The 25,911-nt window shown below is 42.6% G+C and overlaps 1 protein-coding gene across 8 annotated transcripts in view; it reads right to left on the bottom strand.

Moving 5' to 3' along the window:
• Positions 1-3,898, bottom strand: part of PLAAT1 (phospholipase A and acyltransferase 1) — a 33,301-nt gene extending 29,403 nt beyond the window's left edge. For 5 of the 8 annotated variants that reach the window (XR_013966690.1, XM_080800941.1, XM_080800939.1 and 2 more), the window contains exon 1: positions 3,715-3,896. The gene's annotated coding sequence lies outside the window, so the exon portion shown is untranslated. Of the gene's footprint in view, positions 1-2,769; positions 3,067-3,714 lie in introns of those variants that run through there. The other 3 variants (XM_080800935.1, XM_080800936.1, XM_080800940.1) reach the window with 3 other exon arrangements.
• Positions 3,899-25,911: the final 22,013 nt, after the last annotated feature.

Here is a 25,911-nt window from a genome sequence, read left to right as displayed (position 1 = left end):
AAGAGAGTGTCACTATAAAGGGGCAACACGAGAGATTCTAGAGATGATGGAAATGTTTTGCATCTTGATCGCATCAGTGCTATAACCTGTCTGTGATATCGCACTGCAGTTTACAAGATGTTATCACTGGGGGAAACTGGGGAAAGGTGCAAGGGATCACTCTGTGTTATTTCTTACAATTACATGTGGATCGAGAATTACCTAAAAACAAAAATATTAGTGAGAAAAGAGACCATTGCTTTTTTTAAATATAGGACATAGAAGAGGACAAATATGTGGAAGTTATATTGAGGCAGATTTCAGCTGTGTAGGAGGAAAACTTCATCGAAAGTGGTCCAACAATGGCATAGAGCATCTTGTGCAGGTAGCAGTCTGTCAATGTTTAAATACAGTCAGGGTTGAGAAAAATGACATTTCCACAGTAATGGTGGAAGGCGAGAGTGATTAGGGTTAGGAGGCCTCGTAAGGTCCCTTTCAGCTCTGATGTTCTCTCCTTCTGTTTCCCCAGCACGGTGCTAGAGGGAATCCTCAAATCAACACCATGAACGAGAGAGAATTATTTCCCCCATTTTAAAGATGAGGCTTATGGTGTCCACAAGCAGTTCAGGAACCTACCCAAAGTCACACAGTGGGAAAGGGCAGAACCCACAACCTGGACTCAGATTAGCCTCCTTCCAAGATCAGGCTCCTTATCCTAACTGCTTCTGCTCATTCACACTGTATTGCCTCCATTGCTGGCATTTCAGCAGCCCTTCTAGCACACTCTTGGGCCAGTTAGCCATTGTGAGCTGATTATTATGATCACCATTTTACAGATGAGGAACCTGAGGCTCCGATGAGTTATCTGTCAGACCTAAAATCACAAAGGTAGTAAGTGGCAGAGAGAGAATTCAATTCCAGGTCTGTCTTCTTATTCCAGCCTGCATGTTCCTTCTTTATACCATTGATTAACACCGTTAACCAAAGGAACTGCTACTAAACATTTCTTATTTTCCCTCTTCTCAAAAGCCCATCACATGGAGAAGCTGTGAAAGCACATGGAATATATATTTCATCTAACAACACGGAAAGATTTTAAACATTTACATGCAGAACCAGAGAGTAATGGGAAATGGACCTTGGGGAATCCCTAATCTTCTTCCTGCAGGGGGGTGTCAAGGTGGGGCTAGAAGCATCTAGAAGGCGCCTAGACTCAGACCTTAGACAAATGGCTATAACCTGTCTGTTTGGGTAACTTGATTTACATGGACCACATCTACCCATTTCATTTGGGCACATGAAAATAATAGTGTGCTTCATAAACATGAGATAACACAGAACCAATGAAAGATACATTTATAAAGTCCTCTATTACAATCTCTGTGTGTCTCCTTTAAGATAAAAAAGACTTTGTTTTAACAGTTCATCTGCACAGAATTGTTTGTCTAGTTCATAACAAAGAGTGGCATGAAGGTAAATCTGCAATCTTTGTACAAGAAATTTCTCGTTTCAACTGCCAAAACAGGCTACCTTGTTTACAGCTCTTTGTTGGTCCCTCCCAGTACATCTAAAGATACAACTGCCCCCTGAACAGATAGAGACAGGCTGATTACCTGCTGCTCATGTCCATGAGGCCACCTGTGTTACAGGAATACTAAGAGCACTTTTCCCACAAACTCCTCCCCAAAATGCAATGCTGTTGGAAATCTGAAACACTGCCACAGATCGTCCCTAGTCCAACAATCTTCCAATTTGATTTGGACCCTTTCCCACTTCAGCTGAATTTTTTCATCCATGGTCCCAGTACACTGACATGGTTCCGTGAAGCCCCACATTCCCAGAACAGCTACTTCGCAACCTCTCAGAGCTGCAAAGCACTTTGGTCCCACATCTCACTCTGTAGCTGAGGAGATGAACCATCCTCCCCACCAGATAAACCACCCTCACTCAACCACTGCTTGGAATCCCTTCAATCCCCACTACTGACTTCCCACCTTGCCCGCCTATGTTCATCCCTATGTTCTAGGAAAACCAAACTATTCATTATTCCTCACACTCACCTGGAATTTTGTTGCTAACACTGAACCTTCTACCTGGAATGCGCTGCCCCTTTCCAAATGCCCCCCAAAGTCCCACTCTTAGAGATCCAGGTCAGATGCCGCCTCCTTCCCAAGGTCTGCTGGCAGTCAGCCAGAAATGACGTCTCCTGGGTAGTTTCCACGGTGCGTTATCTAACTAACGCCTATTGCGTTTCCCACACCTGCGTCAGTTACTGGTGTCCAGGGAATAATCTCTTCCGCTCAGTATGGAGGGCTGGTTCTTGTTTGTCTCTACACCTTCAGTTTCTAGCAGAGTGCCTGGCACAAATAACTGCTGAGCAAATATTTAATGAATGAGGGAATGAGAAGCCCCAGCCCAGGGAGGACAGAATGGTTGGTTTTTTCCAACACATAAATCATATTAATAGTCCCAAATGCCAAAGTAATATCACCATCCCCCAAATCTAATATTTTGTAATACCAATTACTTGTATTATTATCCGTATTCGTTCAGTGAGGACGATAGCTTCAAAAAACTTCTTATGCAAGACCAGCTTCTAGTCCTGGTTCTGCTACTTAATAGCTGTGTGACTTGGGGACTGAGTCTCTCCCTGTGGAGTCGGTGCTTCCATTTGTAACAAATAAGGGCACGGATGCTCTCTACTGGTCCTTCGAGTTTTTCACATCTGACAGGTGGTGCAAACAAGGTTATCTGGGAACCTAGAAGTCCTCCCCACCATCCCCAGCCCACCTTGCTCAAGCCCGGGGGCGTCTTTTCCGCCGCTGGCAGCTGTCGGGGTCCTGGGGTCGCCCTGGACTCGCAGCTGCCGTCCCTCTGGCTAGCGGCCACCGGCCCACTCCATCTACTCTCGGGAGAGGTCAAGGCGCAGCCGCCCACCACCACTCGGCGCCGCACTCCAGCCCAACGCCAGCTCCCCCGTGCGCTCCCGCGCCCCCTGACGCCGCCGCGCACTCTTGCGGGCTCCCGCACTGGCTCGCGCGGCGGGGGTTCACACTCCTCACTCAGAGGAGCGCTGACAAGGCACCTGCCCTGTGCGCGTACACGCACACACACACGCGCGCGCGCACACGGGCACACACAGCGGTCAAAGCGCAGCCCCAGCGCGGAACCTGAACAATGAGGGCCCCTCCCCCACTCTCCCGGGAGGCCCCCCGTTCTCCCCACCCCGGCCCCTAGCCACTGGGACACTCTTGCATCAGATTTTTATGGTATCAGGATTGTGCTAGTAATTTAGCAATAACTAAATTAACGTCTTGTTGAACCTGGAAATGTTCATGTACACTCGTCATGCATGCACACTGTACCGCTAGAAGTATACACCCTTCTAGAGCTGCGCAGATTCCTTTACCCAGGAAAGGACCCTTAGTGCCTCTGCCCCCAGGAAAGCAGCTCGGTCTTTAACTCAGCAAAAGTGGAAGGAGGGCGTGGCCTCAGAAAATACCCCTGCTTCCAAAGACACACACCCCTACGCGATGAGAGCTTGTGAGCCTGATCCAGAGCCTAAGGACTATGAGGACACACATGGACCCCGCTCCCTTTGGACCCCTACGTATCACCACCCTCTAACCTAAGATCAGCTTCAGAATGGGAAGAGGAGAGGAAGGAGAAAGGAGACAGGAAGGGCCTGCCAACCCCTCCGCAGCCAGGTACTAGTTTCTCCCCGTGCAAGTTTACCTGGCTTCTGACGGGATGGGGCCTTCCTTAAAGACAAGCAGCTCTCCTTCTCCGGCAGCCGGTGTGCCCCTCCCTCACCTCTTCTGCCCTTCCCTGCCAAAGTTCTGGTTCTGCAGGTCCTTTATTCAGCATGAATTGGGTGCATGTGACAGAGCAGGGCCTAACTGACTCTCTTTCAGGCCAGGTAGGCCAGCAGAGGTTTCCAGGAATAAAGCCATGCAAGTTTAAAAATAAAGCTGGGCATGAAGAGTATCCCTTTTCTTACTGCTAAAAAAGGGAGGCCAGGAAGGCTAGCCAGCTAAGTAAGGAAAGCCTGGTGGACTGCTAAGTGAACTTTTTGAGCTCTGTACAGGACTTTCCTTCAAACAAGTCATAACCTAGATTTTTACTCTGATTTAAATGGAATCGCAGCTAAAAGGGAGGAGTCAGGGGCTGAAATAGCTTGCTAATTTTATGTGTTTTGCCACAGTAGGATAAGAATTATGTAAAGACGCAGCTGCCTTTATAAAGGAATCAGGTTCTGTTATGAAAATTAAGGGTGAATCCGCATGGTTTGAAAGTAGGTCTGGCTTTGGCAACTTTGGAGACAGAGAGAGAACATAGAAAGACATGGAAAGCATGAGGGATCTAGATATAATCCCTGGCAAAGTGGAAAGGAAACTAGAACACTTGACAGGCTGTAGCTTTGGGTAGTTTTGTTTTTTTTGGTTTTTTTTTTAGCTTATATTTTTATTATATGTTTCCTTTTTGATATATTTTTAGAGTTCTAAGCTGAATCAGATATGCCTTTCAATACCCATTGAATGTCTGTAAGAGAAAGCCATAAACATGCATTTGCTTTATGTTCCCCAACTATTTCCATTGAGTCATCACTGAAGGAAGTGGTTCATGATTTTCTACAGGAGAGTTATTGTGAGCATTTATAAAGCCATCCCACTTATGAGTTAAATTTATTATGTTTGCCAGGTTAATCTGTTTTCTCTAATCGGACACTTAATCATCCCGTCTCCTCTCTGTATTATGGATTCATGAAAGTGAACCAAGGAGGAATGCTCAGTCAGGGCAAAATGATAAATTATCATTTCTTTTTGGGGGTATTTGTGATTAAATGCATCATAATAGAATTAAAATGAAATAAATCTTATAATTTTACTTCTAGATCCCTGCCAGGTATAGATAAAATGCATTCAGTTTAGAGTAAATTCAATTTGATGCCCGAGTGAAATTTGCAGGGAAAACGGAGAGAACCTTATAGTCCAGGAGAACCCTGAGTTCTCTCTTCCTTTCTACAGGAAGGAGTGATAGTTAATCACTCAGTGGTTCTCTATGGAGGAGCAGCACAGAATTCAAATTTCCAGGCAGAAGGAATGAGGAGTTAACCTTGGGCAGTTATAACCAAAGCTGATCTGAATCCAGAGATATGATCCCGGGATCTCATGGGCTTCACATGGCATGCAATGGGAGCAGATGTCAGCTTACAACCGAATCACCATTTTCCATTACTTTGGTTATTCTGTTAACTGAAGCACCACGTGCATGGCCCGCTCAGTTTTTGCCTAACTGGGTTGGTTGAAACACAGTGAAATAACTATTGTGGAGATGATTTAGTCATGTTCGTTGCTAAATGAATAAAGTCCACATTCTAGCAAAAGCCTGTGATGTAACAAACCACTATTTGCCATATTAATACGTGGACACTAAAACCAGTTCGTATTGTGTGATGTCAGAGTGCTCAACACAACTTTTTGGTGTGTGGATATTTACACACACACACACACACACAATCAGTAAATACTTTCATATCCATAGTCTCATTTGATCCTTACAACAAACCCATGACTTCTCAGGTCCTGGAAAGTTGCCCTTGAGGCCTGAGCCACAAAGCGTCTTACTCCATGTCTATAGGGATTGGACCAAGATCAGGCCTCTTACTGGAGAATTCTTCCTCTACCCAAGCTCTCTCTTGTATTGGACAGTGAAAGTGAAGCCTTCCTTCTAGGTTAAACAAACAAGCAAAACAAAAATGAAACAAAACTAGAAAGACACCCACATGACACCCACCACAAAAACAAAAGGCCTGTATAAAATGAGGTGAATGAGGCCTCAAGCAAAAAACGGTCTTAAGAAGATCTCCCGGCCTTGGCTGGGGTATTTGCTGAGGTGACAGAGTCTGCTGGCTACATGAGCATAGTAAGTGAGAGTTGAGACAGTCACTCAACTCGTCCCACCCCTGTACCCCAAAATCCACGTTATTAAAGTAAAACCTTTTTTTTTAAGATTTTATTTATTTATTTGACAGACAGAGATCACAAGTAGGCAGAGAGGCACACAGAGAAAGAGGAAGCAGAGCAGAGAGCTCAATTCGGGGCTCAATCCCAGGACCCCGGGATCACGACCTGAGCTGAAGACAGAGGCTTTAACCCACTGAGCCACCCAGGCACCCCAAAAGCTTTTTTCTTGACTGCAATATCCAGGCTCATGTCTGTTCAGACTCGATTTTTCTACAAAGTGCTCTCATTCTGTCTGCTTTGTACATCCACAGTCAGCATGATCGGATCTAGAAATCTCTTCCCTGAAGAGTCCTCATGCTGTGCACATCGAGGCTATGTGATCTCTCTAGGATTACTACTTCTGAATGGTCATGTGCTTTTGAAATTACTACACTCGGTAAATCAGGTTGAACAAAGTCTCTGGGGCCACCAAGAGGATCCGTGGAGGAAAGGGTGATTTAATGAGGCCCCAGGTCAGAGGCACACAGAAACACAGAAGGAAGGAAAGGGGTACGCTTTCTATAGAAGTTGCCTGCATTCCACCCAAGAAAAAAGACAATGGAAAACCCTGAACAGTGAGTCAAGAGTCTTGGGTTCTAATCCCAGTTTTACCACTTGCTAGTGCACGTTCCTTAAGCCTTCTAAGCCTCAGTTATACATGTGTGAAATAGGAAAAATAACACGTATCCTGCCATCCTCATAGATCTGTGGACAGGTCTTTAAAATATTCAAAAAGCTTAATATGAGTAAGAGAGAATAAAATCAAGTTATGCTCGGTCAATAGATACACCGGGATATCCTTGGAAATGATGCTTAAATTTCACTGTATTCGGGCAGGAAAATGGCTCAATATATACATAATATTCCTATTCCTACTTTCCCTATTTGCCTCTTCCCATTTTAAATCCAGAGCCAGTAGTCTTATTTATTAATTGTAACATTTACATAGTGTAAATATCTGCCACTTAAAAGTGATACTCACAATGTAGTTAAGCCTTTATTGTCTTTTATTAGTGTAATAAATGAAAGCACATCACTAAAGAGAGGCCACAAATATAAATGATTTCAGGGACTTTGCCGTAAGGGAAAATCCTACAATGCATCTGGGAAAAGGTAATTCTGACTTGGTTCTCTGTAAAATGCTAAATTTCTGCACAAAATCTTACAACACAAGTGTTTACAGGACTCTCGGTGACAAGAAAAGCGATAGTAAATGCGCCTCAGCACTAAAATTCCTGTATCCATGGAAACCTGTGAAGTTCTCTAAGCGCACACGCACGCAGCCTACGTATTTATTGAAGGGCTGAGGCAGCGATCAGTAGGTTACTACGCTGTGAAAAGCTGACAGATTGCTGGGAGCTGCTCAGCACAGGCGTGGATGTTTTTCTCCCGTTAAATGTAATTACAGAGAAATTCAGAAATCTCAGACATGATGCAGAAAAAAAAAGCATGTTTATATATTTATAGGTACTTCTATCTCTCAGAATACGGTGTCCTTAAATCAGATATTTGACCAGAAAAGGCTTGAGAAACCATCAGTGTTTTTCTCCCCCCAACCCTGGCCCTCCCCCAACATTTTTAGCTACACTCAGAAAGACTTTAGATTTTCCATGTGTGCACATTCAGATATTTCCTGATTGGCTGGAGAAAATGCTACAAGTCTTTATCAGACTGATTATTTCTGGGAATTTGAATGTGTTCCTGGTCAGTGCTTCCAAATGTATAATTGGTTTAAAGGCAAAGAGCATAAAAACATCGGAAGGAAAGAATCATCTACAGATATTTGAAGTGTTTACATAGCCAAGGACCAATATTCTGATAAAATAAAAGGAATGTTACTCATAGAGGTATATTCACATAGTGTTCTATTTTTTAAAACATACATATCATCTCATTTAGGGGCAACATCAGTCTTTATGAGTATTACTATCCCCATTTTACCCTTCGTTACCGAGTCCTGGATTCTTTCTCAAATGTTATTCTTGATTTTAATGACTTATAAATGGTCTGTGTTTCGGTTGAAATACACTGAAACAGGTAACACTGTTTAGTTCTTAAAAAGATGTTGTTTTGGGGACACCTCAGTAGGTTAGGCATCTGACTCTTGATTTCCACTAGGGTGGTATCTCTGGGTCAAGAGATCAAGCCCCATGTCAGGCCCTGGGTACTCAGCATGGAGTCTGCTTGAGATTCTCTCTCTCCCTCTCCCTCTGCCTCTCCCCCAATTCACACGCTTTCAATAAATAAATAAATAAATAGATAGATAAATAAATAAAATATTACAAAAGGAAAAAACTGTGTTTTATCCTCACGGAAGTTTTCTCATTAAAAATATTTTCATGTTTAGTTCTCTGAAAATGTGCTGTGCAATGTGGTAGCCATTAGCTGCAGGCGACCACTGAGCATTTGAAATGTGGCTTGTCTCATTTTGAAATGATAATATTTGAATATATTGAGGTAAACTAACTATATGACTTTAATTCACCTGTTTCTTCTTACTTTTTAAATATGCTTACTAAAATGTTTAAAATTATATATGTGGCTAGCATTCTATTTTCTACTGGACAGCTCTGTTCTCATGAAGCTGTCCCCAGCCTCTAAAAGGGGTCTTTTTCTCATCATTCCCAGTGTACCAGATTGGCTCATTCCTGTAATTAACCTGCCATACTTTTCACCAGAATAAGAGATTAACAGCACTAATTGCTTTCACCTAAAAAAAAAAAAAAAAAAAGAGTGCTTTATATCTGCTTTTTTCTGGGCCAGGTTTTTCTCCTTTTCTCCCATCCAAGTCTCCCTGACAAAATCCCACTAAGTGAATCAACCCAGTTCCTTTTTCTTTGCTTCCAGAGAGGCAATGAGGCAGAGCACCTGACCTGGGAGACCCAGGAAACCCTGCCCTTGCCTGATGCACAGTTTGCCAGGGAAAGCACACCGGATACGAGACAAAATCTGTTAAGTACCTCACAAGAGAGAGCTGCTCCATGTTGAAATTGGCTCAGCCACTTCCAACTGTTCTGGAAAAATAGTTGAAGTACTTTTGTATTATCATCTTTTCTTATTATAATCCGAACATGGATTACAACCTGAGCTGTAATATCAATACACGTGAATTGGCTGTGTGACTTTTGTCAAGTCACATAAGCTCTCCAGTCCTCAGTTTTCTTTTATTCTATTCTATTTCTAATGGACTTTAATAATTAAGTAAATGTTAAAGGTAAACCCTAGGCTAAGAGTACAAAATGGTTCAGGACTCTAATGATTCTGTTGGAATTTGTAAAACGGGAAGAAAAGAACATCTGAAGAGACAGCAGTTTTGCTTCCAACTCTATCAGTAATACTTTCAGCCCTAAGTAGGAGAACAGCCGTCAATAGTGGCTTAGACAGGAGGAATTTAATATTTCCCATGTATTAAGAAATCTGAAGATAGACCCTCATTGGACTAATACCTTGCATGGAACCCCATCAGGAAATTCAAAACATACCTAGAATCTAACTTTTCTCTCTTCCTCACCACCCCCACCTGTAGCCAGCCACCATCATCATCTCTCGCAATGTTTTTCTGTCTCCCTATTTCCTCCCTTGCTCTCTTTTTTTTTTTAACATTTCTATATCCAATGGCCAAAAACCTTTTTTTTTTTAAGTGTCAGAAAGGTAAGATTAAAGTATCATGTTGTTTTCTTACACAAAATCTTCCAAAGATTTCTTTCGTCTTTCAGAATGAAATCGAAAAGTCTTACCATGCTTTTCCAGCTTTAAATGATCTGGATGCCTGCTATCTCTCTTATCTCATTCCTCCATTCTCCCTGTTGCTCACTCAGTTCTGGCCTCCCTGGCCTTCCTGGTGCAGGACCTTGGCGTATGCTGTTCCCTTTTCCTGAAACACTTCTTCCTACGTCCCAAATATCTGCATAACTAACTCCCTCACTTCCTTTGTGTCTCTCAAATGTCACTTTATCAGACTTTCCCTTATCAAGCTATATAAAATGTCACCCAGTCACTCTCCAGTTCTCTTATTTTTCTTAACATTTTACATAGCTCCTAACTCTACCTGGTATATATTTATTTTTGGCTGTCTTTCCTTCTACTAAATGTAAGTTTCCTGTAAACAGGGACTTGGTTTATTTTGTACAAATGGACATGTGAATTCCCAGCACCAGTACAGTCTGGTACAAAATAAGCATTCATTATATGGTGGCTGAATGAGTACTTGAGCAACTGAATGATATCAAGGCCCTTTGTTGGTGTCTTTGCAATCCCCTTGGTGTTCTCCTCCTCGGGGCAAGATGGCTGCAGCTGCTCCAACCACCATGTCCTCACGCAACCACCTTCAGAAGTAGGAAGCATTGGGGACAGAACCTTTTCTTTCTGCACTTCTCTTTTAACAGAAAGACGAATACCTCCCATAGAATCTTCCAGGAGACTTCCATTTAACTTTTACTGACTAGAACCGGCTCAAGGGCTACCTCAGTCTGAAAGAGAGGTGAGAGAGAAAGAGAGAGAGACAGGCAAGGGAGAAAACTATGATTAATAAAATCACCAGGTCAATAAAATGTTATGCTTTCTATTATCCCAGTTATATCACGTGGTTGATTGATAAACCATGAGATCCAGAGGCAATCAATAGAGTGCTTTCACCCTGTAATGCTCCTGCTTTTTCCACCCTTCACATCTTTAAAGTATAGCCATTTATATGACTTATCTTTCCAATTTAATTACTGTTTCATTAAACAAAAACATTTTCAAATAATTATGTGGGGAAAAAATACATATATAATCCTTCTAGAGAAGGTTGATAGAAAAATATATTGAGGAGAGAGCTGGATAGACAGATGAAGGAAAATGACCAAAGGCATGCGTATCTCAGAACAGGACAAAAGGAGAAAAGCTGAGGCACTCGGTGGGTTAAGCCTCTGCCTTCAGCTCAGGTCATGATCTCGGGGTCCTGGGATTGAGCCCCACATCAGGCTCTCTGCTCAGCAGGGAGCCTGCTTCCCACTCTCTCTCTGCCTGCCTCTTTGCCTACTTGTGATCGCCCTATCAAATAAATAAATAAAATTTTTTAAAAAAGGGGGAAAAGTTAAGGAAAGTTCGCTCTGCTGAGAGATTGACACAATCATATTGGTAAAAGAGCTAGAGGGTGAGATTGGGGGTTGAGGACAGGAGCCAGAGACCATACTTTCCTACTTAATTTCACGTCCTTATTCATACTTTGCAAAAGAACCAAGACCAGCTTTTTAAGTAACATTGTAAATCACACACTTAGAATGCTGCATAGGAATTCATTTTTCCTTTTTATTAAATTTTTATTTTTTATTAGCATATACTGTGTCATTTGTTTCAGGGGTACAGGGCTGTGATTCATCAGACAGCATTCACCATAGGGCATACCCTCCCCTATGTCCTTCACCTGACCACCCCATCCCTCTAACACCCCTCCCCTCCAGCAACCCTCAGTTTGTTTCCTGAGATTGAGAGTCTCTTATGGTTTGTCTCCCTCTCTGGTTTCCCCTTGTTTCATTTCTCCTTCCCTTCCCCTATGATCCTCTGTCCTATTTCTCAAATTCCTCGTATCAGTGAGATCATATGATAATTGTCTTTTTCTGATTGACTTATTTCACTTAGCATAATATGCTCTAGGTCCATCCACGTCATTGTAAATGGCAAGATTTTGGGGTTTTGATGGATGCATAGTATTCCATTGTTTTTATATACCACATCTTCTTTATCCATTCATCTGTTGATAGACATCTAGGTTCTTTCCATAGTTTGGCTATTGTGGACATTGCTGCTATAAACATTCGGGTGCACGTGCCCCTTTGGATCACTACATTTGTATCTTTAGGGTAAATACCCAGTAGTGTGATTGCTGGGTGGTAGGGCAGCTCTATTTTCAACTTTTTGAGGAACCTCCACACTGTTTTCCAGAGTGGCTGCACCAGCTTGCATTCCCACCAACAGTGTAGGAGGGTTCCCCTTTCTCCACATCCTTGCCAACACCTTCATTTTTCCTTTTAAGTAACTTCCCAAAGCTCAGTTCTGGGCAGGTTGATGCTGTGGCACATGACACAATCCTCCTAGTTCTAAGGGAATCTGGAAGAGACGCTAGGATTGCTGTACTCTCTTCATGTCTTTCATGAGCTACCAATGGCTTAATATCTCAACTGCAGGGTGAAGACATGAAGTTCAGGTCTAACGTGTGGGGCAATAGACGAGAAAGCAACCTGTACAGGACTCCAGATCAGGATGGAAGAGGCCAGGAGAGCCTCCTTACCTTTTTATCTCAAGCATTCTGGCACAGAAGAAAATAATGGCTCAGAGTCCCGGAACCCTGGAATCAGAAGGTCTGAAATGTACAGATGCCAGCACTAGCAGAGTTCCACATCAGCCCCACCTGATGCGAGTGGGCAGACGTTATGTGATCCTGCTCTTTCCGCCTGTAGCCATTCAAGGAAGAAGGAGAATGTTTCACGTTTTGTCATGACATTTAGGATGACATGTGAGGCAGACATTTTAAAATAAATGACATATGAATGCCTAGTCATTTAGATATCTTTTGCAACAAAGCATGGGTGAGAAACAGGTAAAATGGAATTAATGAAAATCACCGCTGGCTGTGAAATCTTTTGTCAAATGTGACGTCTGGGATAAGGACACAGGCTCGTTGCCCTCTGTTCACACATAGTGCATCTTGATATCAAACTGGTGCTCTCTCTAATCTATTAAAAACTGGCTTTCAGTTGAAAGAAAATAAAAAGAGACTGGACAATAAAGGTGACCACATTGCCCTTGAGATTATTGATTCTCCACCAATTTTTAGTGCTTGTCATATACGACCCCTTGACCAGGCTGTGCTGTGAGAGGTCAGAAGGACAGATTCCCAGATTTTCTATGCTAGTTTACCCATGCATAGCCCTGTGACTGACCATGGCAGATCACTTCACCTCCCTGTCCCCAATTTTCCTATTTTCTCTGAAAACCAACTTTTTCTGGTTAATGCAAGGATTGAACAAATTAATAAGTAATAAAAATGTGCAATAATGCTTGATAAATGTTATGTAGGTGTTAGCTATTCTTATCGTTGTTGTTACCAAAATAGATATGTGGTCAGTGAGTGGACACTTGAACGAATATGGTGGAAATGAAACTTTGACAAAGTAGATTCAAGGACAGAAGAAACATAAGTATTTTCTAAGTAAAAAAGAATGGCAAAACCCATTAATAAGACATTGTAGGATGTAGTTTATTTCGAAAGATATAAAAGACATTGTCTTGCATAAAATGGATCACAGATGCCCATTTCTCTCTGGCTTGGACTGTACATAAAACTAGACTCATCACCAAACTGGCTGGAAAATTGGGTCAGAAATTAATCATTCAATCCAGGACACTAAATCATTGAAACCATGTTTTTAGTTCAGACTGACCTTGTTTCTTTCTCTGCCCAAACTGATTGATTCCATTGGGTGGTAGAACCAGCTGAACAGGTATCTTCTATCCTCTAGGCTGCTTGGAACTGCCTTTTTTTTTTTTCTTTTTTTTTTTAAGCAGATAACTAATTTTTACTCTTTCCAGGGCAACGTGAAACACAGCTTGTTAATGTTAAACTTTAAACAGTGATTCTCTGTGACTTATTGCTATAAGAAATGTCAAGAATCCTTGGGCTTCTGATTCTCAATATCTGTCTTAACCCAGCTAATCCTGTCAGCTTAGAGGCCAGGGCCTAGCATTTTGCATATAAAGTACAGCAAGGTTATCTGTGGTAAATTGGCTGGTGGTGGGCCTAGGGGCGAACACGCACTTGAGAGTGCTGGGTCTCCATGAAGTCGCAGGTGCAAAGCAGTCCCCCCATGCACACAAGAGCGACTCTGTAAAGCATGGCCCAGTACTCTTTGCGCTGATATTTAATGGGCATAGTCTTCTATGAATATCCAGGTTAACCATTAGACATACTTCCTGGACTGGTTAGAAAGAGCACTAGTATCTCCAGAATGCCTGGAAACTACTGGAAAAATATAAGTGAACAAGTAGAAGAAAATTGAAGGGAAAGGAAATACAAGGAGTTCCACTACCAAGGAAGCATCCACTTTTTTTGCAGTTACTTTTCCTGCCCACCCCGGACCACCCGCCTCAGTTTAACCTCCTGACGCAGATGTGATCACGTCCCTTCGCTGATTAAATCCTTCTCTATCACCTGCAGGATAAAGTGTAAATTCCTCAACCCTTCCTTTTGGCCTTGATATTAGATCCCATTACACCGTTCAGACTTCACCTCCCATTTCTACTTCCCTCTCCCACCCAGCCACCTCCAGTCCTACACCATATGTCCTCCCTGCATTTGAACTACTTAAAATTCCCTGACCATGACATGTGTCATCTTATCTCCATGTCCATTACGCCCTTTTGCCTCCTGTTTCAATGGAAGAACTCCTCATATTTCAAGGCCCGGTTACCAATGTTACCACTCTGAAAATGAACAGCATTTTCCCTTGTTCCATTGCATTTCATTTGTAACTTTCTAGAACAATGCCTGACATAGGTGCTTTCCTCTCTTCTGTGACCTCCTCAGCATCAAAAGTATTGATGGTTTTGTGACCTATTATTCACATTTGTGTCCCTAATAGCTAACTCAGGATTGCAGATGTTAGGGTGGTTAAATGATATTAGAGGAATGAAAAAGTGAACATTGCCTTTGCTTTATTTTCCGTCTCCTTGCAATCATTTAGTCCTCCTCACCAAGGAGTCATTTTGCTAATCCTAAGTGCCAATTCTTGCTGTTCTAATACCGTGTCCCTGCAAGACCTCAGACACGAATGGCAGGAAGGTACATCTCACTAACTCCTCAAGGGTAAATGAAGAATGCTCTATGGATACTTATCACACAAAATTATAATCTGATAAAAAACAGCTGCCCTCTGTCACCTGCTGTCACCAGGACTGCTATCGAAGCCACTTGCAAATTCTGCTTTCTGACAACTCAGAAGCTGTTCAGCAGCCTCCCCACTGACTTGCTTTCAGCAGAGCTGAAAAAGCACTGGCTTGTAGTCAGAAGGCCTGAATTCTGGTCTTGGCTCTGTAGCTTGAAATCCATATGACTTAATGTAGGCCACATAGAGCTGGGTCTGTTTCCTCATGTGCAAAAAACAAGGAAAATGATCCTTTCCCCAGCCTGCTGACCTTGTTGGATTTTTATGAAGTTCAGAGGCTGTAAAGAATTTGAAATCACTTTACAAAATAGAAAATTCACTGGGGAGATGGAGAGTAGTGATTTAGCATTATTTATTCCTTAATATTGGCCATCTGAGGTTTTTCTACAACTGTTTTTTCTTTAGGAAGATCAAATTAAACACAATGCCTAAAATAGAGGCATTTATTTCTTCAGGAAGCTCAAACTAAATACAATGGCTGAGACATATTCTGTTACCCAGGTGAAAGACCAAACTCTACACCAGTAACCTGGGACATCTCCAAGCTACTCTGCAAAGCAGATTGACCAGTTGTCACCTTTGGTACCATTTATAAGTAAGACCACATGTCTGGCTCCATTTAGCTACATGAGAATTATGGAGGATTGATTATAGGACAAATAAAAATCATGTCATAGAAATGTGTGCACCCGTCCCTGAGAAGTGATTAACTGGCTTGCATGGACATTTCTAGTTATATCCCTTGAGCAATATAGTGGCTTTATGTCATCAGACACAGAATAGGAAAGTCTAGGTCTGCTTAGATTAGGATTCTGCATCTACTTTGATTAAAGTTATTAAAAGCCAGGTAGGATAAATGATGAAGAAAACTATAGCAGACAATAACAGTAGCAAACCCTTCCAGCACGCTCAACCAGTACTAGGCACAGTCCTCAGGGATTATCCTATATTACTTTCACCCACACAACAGTTCTTTGAGAGGCAGGTTCCTTTGATAGCCTTATCTTACACTGAGGAAAATTAACTCACACACCTACAGAGTGTAGACAAAGGACACAAACCCAACTCCGCCTGACTTGGCAACCTGGGAGCTTAACTCTCCATGGGGTCCTGGCTTATGTATGTGAGGACCACCAGCAGCTAAAATTTCCTTGAGGCAAACTCTCTCTCTTTTTGCCTAAAAAGTCTGAGGTGTAAATATTCTGTATGGTTTGTCTGTATAGTCAATTTCAATAAATTCAAGTGGGAGGAAATTCCAAAGTATGGATGATTGTCTATTTTTTTAGATTGTTGTACAGTGGTTAATATCCTATCCAAAAACTTTTACTTCTTGCTCAATAAAAGAATTCAACTTCTATTTGAACTGGTAATATGTCCATCTGAAACTTATATTTCCCAGCCTGCCCGATGCTATGTGTAGCTATGTAACTGTTATGTGCAATATGATGGTAATGGAAGTAGTACCCTATCATAGTTTGTGGTATTTCCAGAAAAGGGAGTTCACAGAGCTGGAAGGTGCACCTTTCTTTCACTTACTTTTTTCCTTTCCCTTATGTGAGTTTTAGACATGGTTGGAGCTCCAGTAGTTGTGCTGGATCATGAATGGCCTTGAGGATGAAAACCATATGCAGAGACAGAAAGAAAGAGAGAAGGAACCTGAGATTTCAGTTCTTCTTTGGAGCATTCATGTCAACACCAGATAGCCTCCTCTACCTCCTTTTATATTAGAAAAAGATAAATCCTGAGTGTTTAAGTAGATGTTATTTTAGTTTTTCTCTTACATGCAGCCAAAACTAATCCTAACCAGTATGAAGATTACTTGGAAATTTTTTGGTTTCATCTGTGTTTCATAGACCTTTCACCCTAGATTAGTGCCCCAACTGCAGAAAATTGTATTATAAATTATATTCACTCTACTTCATTTTTAGAAATTTTTATTTATTTATCTTGAGACAGAGAGAGAGCACTGTGCATGAGAGTGAGGGGGTGGGGGGAAGGTGGGAAGGAGGGGCAGAGGGAGAGGGAGAGAGAGAATCTTAAAGCAGTCCCATGCCCAGCACAAAGCCCAGCACCGGGATCAACCTCACTACCTTGATATCATAACGTGAGTCAAACTCAAGAGTCAGATGCTCAACGGACTGAGTCACCCAGGCGGCCCTCACTTTGCTCAATTTTTAATAAAACTCAAAAAAAGAAATTTTAAGTAGAAAAAAAGCTGAATTTATTGATTAAAATGAAATCTGGAGATTTAATTTTTTTCTAGATCTAATTGAATTTGAATCCAACAAAAAAAAGAAAGAGAAGCCACTTATTTTAAGTTTCAGTGCTCTCCAAGATAGGCATACGGTGGGACATTTATGTTATTGTATGTAATAAATTACTTGAATCACTCACACTGAGCTTGATTGTGTAGATTGATTACTGAAGATCAAAAAGTCCAACTGGGATTTGTCTATGTTTGAAATAAATCATGAAATTTACAAAACCCTAGTGCATTCCTTAAACACCTTCAACTTTTGTATGTCTCAGAACATTGTAAAATATAGTTGGCCCTTGAACAACACCGGATTGAACAGCTTGGGTCCACATATATGCAATTTTTTTCTAATAAATACAGTACTGTAAATGTATTTTCTCTTCCTTATGATTTTCTTATAGCATTTTCTTTTCTCAGGTTTACTTTATTATAAGAATATAGTATATAGTACATATCACATGAAAAAATATGTGTTAATTGACTGCACATGTTATCAGTAACCTACTGGTCAACAGCAGTCTATTAGTAGTTAAGTTTTGAGGGAGTCAAAATTATATGCATGGGGGTTTGGTGGCCCTAACCCCTGCATTGTTTAAGGGTCAGTTGTATAGCCATTAAAAAGTGTTCTGAGGAGACTGACTTCTGGCATGACGCATGAGGAACTCCAGTGATACATTTCCCAGTGAAACTTGTAAAAATCCTTAAAAAACAAAAAAATTAAAGCTCCTAGAAATGATTGTAAGAGCAAAAAGGAAATGAAGAAATATCTATTCAAGAATATCTACGGGGGCGCCTGGGTGGCTCAGTGGTTTAAAGCTTCTGCCTTCAGCTCAGGTCTTGATCCCAGGATCCTGGGATCAAGCCCCACATTGGGCTCTCTGATCCATGGGGAGCCTGCTTCCTCCTCTCTCTGCCTGCCTCTCTGCCTACTTGTAATCTCTGTCTGTCAAAGAAATAAATAAAATCTTAAAAAAAAAAAAAGGATATCTACAAAAATTCGGTAATAAAGGTGAGAGTTTGTGATATTTGAATTACATTTAGGCAGATTGTTTCTTACCACAAATTCCAATTCTGCTTTTAAATTTCTAAATTATATTCACCTTTGGCTTCCTTCCTTTGACCTGGATACAAAAATTTTAGAGCTTAGTAAATGTAATGTTCAAATGTAGTAAGTCCCTTTGAGGTAAAATTCCTGACACCATGACTAGCCATTATAAGCAACTAAAAAGTAATAGTCACCATTCCCATGAGAATACACCATCATTATTACCTCCACCATCACTCAGGTTCTTGACACCTCATCTTTGCCCTCTTCTACCTGGAACTTTCTGGTATTTTCATCTGAATTTGTTTTTAGCTTCTCCATGTTATTTGTGTGTGCATGTTCATACATGTGAGTGCTTGTGTTTGTCTTTCTGTGTTTGTGTGTAAACTGAAAACTTCCTAAATCCTTTAAGAAGTAGTTAAATATAGTTAAATAATTTCATTGAGGACTACTACAGAGACCTGCAATTAACTACCAAAAGTTATGATAACTTTGCTAGGGAGCTCAAATGGGTTCTTACCTCTTATAGCTGTCAAGTGTAATGGCTGCAAATGTCCACATTTTTGCTCCTTTTATTCCCAGACAATTACATTAGGTGTTTCTATTAAGGCTTAGAGTGATTTTCAGCTCCCTGTTAAAAGAAGAAAGGTAGGTAAGAGGAAAGTGTATAGCAATAAAGGCCTCCCTCTAAAAGCAAGAAAAATCTCAAATAAGCAACCTAAGCTTGTATCTAAAGGAGCTAGAAAAAGAACAACAAAGTCTAAAGCCAGCAGAAGGTAGGAAATAATAAAGATTAGAGCAGAAATGAAAGATATGGGAAGAAAAGAAAAAAAAAGAACAGATTGATGAAACCAGGAACTAGTTCTTTGAAAAAAATAAATAAAATTGATCGGAGGGTCGGGGGAGTCTTGATGCTCCTGTTTCCTGCATAGGTATCGGGTTACTTGTGGAGACATGACCTAGGCATACATCCTTATTGCAGGACAGTCAAGAGTTAAGGAAAGGGGGGGCCTGGAACATGGCAGCCCGGTGGTCATTTTTATTGTTTTTCCTGCATTCTCAGAGCCGCCAGTCCAACATTCCAACCTTCTTGGTGTAATAGGGGTGGCGATTCAGATCTGGCTACTTCCTGCTGGCGAAGGGGCATCATTATAGGGTTTTTTGGATGTGGGTAGGTGGATATAGGGATGCAGGAGGAGTTGGTAGACAGTGACCCTGGAAACCTCTTGGATGCGATCCTGAATGAAGCGAAGAACACAGGGGGCGATTAGTGATAATAGGCAGAGGAGAATAAGGGGACTTAGGATTGGAAGGAGCCAGGTCGTTAAGGGGGAGAGCCACCATTGAGAGGGATTTATTCCAGGGTGATGCTGGCCATGAAGGGAGTCGCAGATTTTTGCAAGGGCCTCAATATTGGTTTCAACTATACCAGATTCATTGATATAATAGCATTTTTCACTGAGGAATACATAGGTTTCTCCCTTGTTTGCGGTGAGAAGGTCCAGGGCTTGTCGGTTCTGTAGGGCTACCTGGGCCACTGAGGTAATCTGTCATTGTAGAGATGTAAGGACTCAGCTGAGGACTCCACGGATGTTTGGAGCTGTTCAGATAAATCTCGGGTAGTGTCTATGGAGTGAGGTAGGACCCTGGTGCCCAGTCTGGTGGCCACTAAGGAAGATGCTAAGGAGACCCCAATAACCAGGGGAAGAAACACAGCCCTTTTCTGTCGCAGGAGTGGGGTGGAGGGGACGGCCAAGGTCAAATGTCCCATACCTGCGGGTCTACGGAGGGGAGATGGTCCGAGATAGAGGATGAGTCAGAGGGGAGTAGAGGGAGGATGAGGTGAGCAGAAGTCGAGGGGGAGGGAGAGAGACGAATGGTGGCCTGAAGTTTGTGGAGGATGTCCCTGCCTAGTAGCGGAACAGGGCAGGAAGGGATAATGAGGAAAGAGTGTGAGAAGGGGAACCCATCCAGGCTGCATATAAGGGGTGGGGTGGCCTTTGGAGTGGAGGAAGTGCCATCAATTCCCATAACTGCAACTGGGGAGGGACGAGTAGGACGCGCCGAGTAGGAAGGCAGGACAGAATAGGTAGCCCCCATGTCCAACAGAAAGGAAATGGACTTACCCGCTACATGGAGTGTGACCCTGGACTCGGCATGGGTGAGAGGGGTGTCCAAGTCAGGGCTCCATCAGTCATCCTCCAATCCAAGAAGTTGGAAGGCAGGATTTACCATCTCAGGGTTTCCCCCGAGCGGAGGCGCCGGGAATCCCCCGAGGCTGGGGCAGTCCGATTTCCAGTGGCCCATCATGCGGCATTGAGGGCATGGCCTAGTAGGCGCTTTTGGATTGGGGCATTGATGGGCCCAGTGTCCCTCGGCTCCGCACTTGAAACAGGTCTCCGGAGGGATGCGGTTAGGTGCTCCCTTCTGTTGACCACCAGAACCTGCCGGCCTCGGGGCTGCTACCAGGGCTTGGGTCTGCAGTTAGACCTTCTGTTGGAGTCTGGCTTGGTGCTTAAGTTCTGCTACCTCCTCTCAGGAGTTAAAGACTTTAAATGCCATTTTCACCAGATCAGAAATGGGAGTTTGAGGGCCCTCCTCTGCTTTCTTTAATTTTTTTCCAAATGTCGGCGGCTGACTGAGAAATAAAGTGGGTAGCTAAAACAGTCACCCCTGCCGGAGAGGCCGGGTCTAGGCGAATGTATTGAGTCAGCGTCTCAGTAAGTTGGTTAAGAAACACGGCTGGGTTTTCATTGGGTTCCTGAATGATTTCCCTTCACAAACCTCCCACAACTTTAAAGCACAGGGACAAGACCCATGGGCAGGAGGAGATGCTGCTCTGATATCCTGAGGAGTGGCTGATTATATACACAGGCGTTGGGTAGGTGAGGACAAAGGAGATGTTAAGAAGGGCTGTCACGGTAAAGAAGACTGTCAGGGTACTGGAGGCCTGGTTATTGTCGAGCCAAGGCTGCTTTTCCCTTTAATGAGGCACTAACATGAAGACAATTGGGAGATTCCTGGTGGAATGTCACATTCCTCCTATCGAACATCCTTGTCAGCGAGTTTTAAGTTTAGAAGAAATTTAGCTTTATTTCCCTTTCCTTCCGCCTCAGCCTCCTTCAGTTTTATGGAGGGGAGGGTAATGTTAGGGCTTGAGGAACTGAGTTACTTGTCTCTGGAAGTTGGGCTATCGATAAGATAGCTTCTTTGTTGTAAATCACTGGGACATTTGTAAACCGAGGGAGACTCCTGTCTTGCAGGATTGTGATCTCTGCAAGTTAACCATTTGTTTTTCTTTTAGAGCAGCCAGGAATGCCTGAGGAGTGCCACACATGTTACCGAGGTTGGAGGGGTGGGGGGGGGGGTGTAAGGTGCCAGCTTTTGCTTTGTTTTCAGCCAGCCTTCTGCTCCCTCATCAATTTGACCTTCAGTAAACTTTGATTGAAGTTTCACGTTTACTGCGGATAACTTTGTCAGGAGTTGGGATAGGAGTGGGGAAGGGGAGGAGTAAACGAGGGCACCGGTTCAGAAAGCCTGAACATAAGGGACCTTGGCCCGTCTGCCTTGGTGTCTGCCGAGGTTATTTAGGTCCATGAGAATCTGATAATTAAAGGTGCCTTCCAGAGGCCATTGGGACTGATTGTCTAATCGGTATTGTTGCCAAGCGACAGTACAGTAACGTCGCTTTCACAGGTCCTGGTCCAGTTCCAGGGTTTTAAGATTAGCCAACAGGCCTAAAACACCCCAGGGATGTTTTAGGGTCGAATTTGGATTGGGAGGTCCCCATGATTCGTTGCCGGGCAACCCGAGGGCTGGAGGAAGGCATCCCCTCATCCACCACTGGGTTGCGGAAAAACTGTGTCGACTGCCATAGAGGTTAGGACGTCTCCCAGCCTCTCGGAGTCACGGAGGTCACCTGCTGACCAGCGGGGTCAGCCCTGATGTGGCCGTGGTTAGGGCGGGGCTTTCCCGACGGAGGCGCAGAATCAGGGGAAACTCACCATGGCTTCGGAAGTGGCGTTCAGAAAGGCAGGTCCAGGTCCAGATAGGGAGAGGAGAGAGCTTCCCCACCAAGAGGGGGGCTTGATCTCCTCCTGGGTTTCGGCACCAAATGTAAGGTTTTACAGGCGAGATAAACATGACACCAGGCGAGGTAGGCGCAAGGCAAGATTTATTAAAGGCACTCTCCGGTGATGTTTTGGGGCTCAGGAAAAGGGCAGCCAGGAAAGTCAAGCCGGGAGGAGGTTGGCACTCTCGGGCGAGGTTCCTGGACTCCGGATAGGAGAGTTGAGGAAGTTGCCCTGGGAGGGAGTCTGCAGGGTCTTTTATCAGGCCAAGGCAGGACATGGGTTCACATCCTTATATGGTAAGGTATTTGGTGATGGGAGGGTCGGGGGAGTCTTGATGCTCCTGTTTCCTGCATAGGTATTGGGTTACTTGTGGAGACATGACCTGGGCATACATCCTTATTGCGGGAGAGTCAGGAGTTAAGGAAAGGGGGCCTGGAAGATGGCGGCCTGACGGTCATTTTTATTGTTTCTCCTGCATTCTGGGAGCCACCGACCCAACACGTGCCTTTATTAAACTTTAAAAGTTAAAGTGCTGTACTATGAATCATCCAGGTGTTGTTTCATTATGATTTCACCATGAATTTGCTGCTTTTCTTGAATAAATCAATTGAATGTTCTATACCCTGGATTTTTATCTGAAAGACTGACTAAACATATTGACCAAACTCTACAGATTGTTTTAAAAATTAACAATTCTAAACGGCTTCTTTTTGAGCTAGAAGGAAAACTAATGTTGTATTTTTTAATTTGACCTCAACCACTTCTACATCCTAGGGAAATTGCAGAGTTTATCTTAGGGGCATAAATCGCTTTTTCATTTATGAAAAGCACATTAATGGACCTCTGGTTACAAAAGAAGGCCCCAGGCTAGTCTTGGGACAAAAAGGATGTAAATAACTTTGCATAAAAGAGTAAAAGACCACAAGGTTTTCCCATTGCTGGTGGTTGGGTTAGGTGGGGATGGTATTAAGGGGAAGTAATCCCCTGATGAAAGCCACAGCTAAAGAACTTTAGAATGACAATGACTAATAGAAAAGTTTCAGCAGAATTCATTTTAGCCAAACCTTCGGTGGAAATTGGCTACACAGAAGAATATTCCACTTGTTCTTTGGGGTGCAAAGGAGATGGGACTGTGGCCATATTTTGGGAACAAAGGAAGTCAGAGAGGGCTAGAGAATATAGGAGACATTTAAGTAATAGAAAATTGAATGAGAAACAGGAGTTTAGAGTAATGTATAACAGATAATCCCCAGGAATCCTTTGCAAGACTTCCTACAATTCCATGAGATCATGCCCAAGTTTTCTTTCTCTGGAAGGTGGGGTGGGAAAAAATACCAATAAATAATAGCTACAAGAACTATGATGACTGAGTCCTTAAAATATGGCAGATAGCCTTCTAAGTTCTTTTTAAATAGAATCTCATTACATCCTCACAGCAACCCTGTGAAGATTTGTAGTTATTCCCTTCCATAGATGAATAAATTGTACATATAGAGGTACTGGGAGACAACTCTCCATGGGTCTCTCACATTTCTGTACATCTTGTGAACAGAAATACTGGCTGCCATGTTTCCAGACTGTTTTTTCAAGGATGTTTGTATAGTAAACAGGCTTGGAGCATAGAGATAGTGTCTCCCTCAGGTACAAAGGCAGGTTTATTTATTTTCCAGATGTAACAAAGGTAACATTTCCTTTCAGGGCAAAAGCTAGGCAGGTTTACTGTCTCTCATAAAAGATTTGGGTTCTCTACACTGGAGGTTCCTCTCCTATAACAACCCACAGCCCATGTAAGCATCTCTTGCCCTCTTTGCATCGTCACCCCATAAAGACTGGCGCTCAGGTACCTGGCACAAAAGCTGAAGCTCTAGCTACTGCTGTTGCCTAGAGTAATGATGTCCTTTGTCTCTGACTAATGAGTCTTGTGTCTTCTGCTAGAATCCAAGAAGCAGTGGCAGACTAACTTGTTAGCTTGCACTTAGTTAAATTCGCAAACTCCTCACAATTCTAATGTGTTGGAAAGGATGTGGAGAAAGGGGAACCCTCTTAAACTGTTGGTGGCAATGCAAGTTGGTGCAGCCACTTTGGAGAACAGCGTGGAGATTCCTCAAGAAATTAAAAATAGAGCTTTCCTATGACCCTGCAATTGCACTACTGGGTATTTACCCCAAAGATACAGATGTAGTGAAAAGAAGGGCCATCTGTACCCCAATGTTTATAGCAGTAATGGCCACAGTCGCTAAACTGTGGAAAGAACCAAGATGCCCTTCAACGGACGAATGGATAAGGAAGATGTGGTCCATATACACTATGGAGTATTATGCCTCCATCAGAAAGGACGAATACCCAACTTTTGTAGCAACATGGACCGGACTGGAAGAGATTATGCTGAGTGAAATAAGTCAAGCAGAGACAGTCAATTATCATATGGTTTCACTTATTTGTGGAACATAACAAATAACATGGAGGACAAGGGGAGATGGAGAGGAGAAGGGAGTTGAGGGAAATTGGAAGGGGAAGTGAACCATGAGAGACTATGGACTCTGAAAAACAACCTGAGGGTTTTGAAGGGGCAGGGGGGGGGTGGGAGGTTGGGGAAACCAGGTGGTGGGTATTAGGGAGGGCATGAATTGCATGGAGCACTGGGTGTGGTGCAAAAACAATGGAGACTGTTATGCTGAAAAGAAATAAAAATTTAAAAAAAAAAGAGATTAAGAACATGTTCAAGGCCTCTCAGCTAAAAAGTAGGAAAGCCAGGAAGAGCACCAGCCCAGGAAGTTCTACTCCCTAATACACTTTCTCCCCCACCATGCTGTAGTAAAAAACAAACAAACAAAAACCACTAATGGTCACTCCAAGTGACCAGAAAACAGAAGGATACAACTCAAATAGGTATTACATTATATAAAAGTTCATAAGATATATATGTCTCCTCAATAAGCCAAATCAGCTTTGTTTGGTATAGTCTGCTTTCATTGTATTTATGGTCAAATTCAGAGTGAATATAATATATACAAAATCATTGGCATAATTGAATGTCCAACAGAAATGCTTTCCATCCTGTCCTAATTCTTACAAATTTCCAAGTCTTTACTTTACTTTCACAATTCTTCAAAGAGATAATTTAGAATACCGTATCTTGCATGAGCCCATTCCTATTCTTCAGTTAAAAAAAAAAATATATATATATATATGTATATATTACATTTCACCAAACTCAGTAGGATTTTGTACTTCTTTCTAGAGTCAATGTGGCAGAGTGATTAAGAGCATGGGCTCTGGATCCAGACTGCCCTGATTCTTATCATGTCTCTGCCACATCTCAGCTCTATAACCTTAGGAAATTCACTTAAACCTGTTGGATCTCAGATTCTTCACCGGTAAAATGGAGATAATTTTGACAGCCACTCACAGTTACAGTCATGATAAAGTGAATACATCTCTATGTTACTACATCCCCAAAGTTTAAGAAGAAAAACACGTAGTTTCTATGAGGACACATTAGTGCTTTTTTTTGCTGTTGTTGTTGTTGTTTTACTTTTGCAACCCATAATGTAAAAGCCCTGTGTTATGAGACCAAATGAATTCATCCATTTAAAGCACTCTGAATACTACCTGACACATCATTAAG

Source organism: Martes martes (genome assembly GCF_963455335.1).
Source record: "Martes martes genome assembly, chromosome: 1".
NCBI classification, from domain to species: domain Eukaryota; kingdom Metazoa; phylum Chordata; class Mammalia; order Carnivora; family Mustelidae; genus Martes; species Martes martes.
The sequence above is the reverse complement of the archived record's forward strand: the minus strand, read 5'-3'. Positions and strand labels throughout refer to the sequence as shown.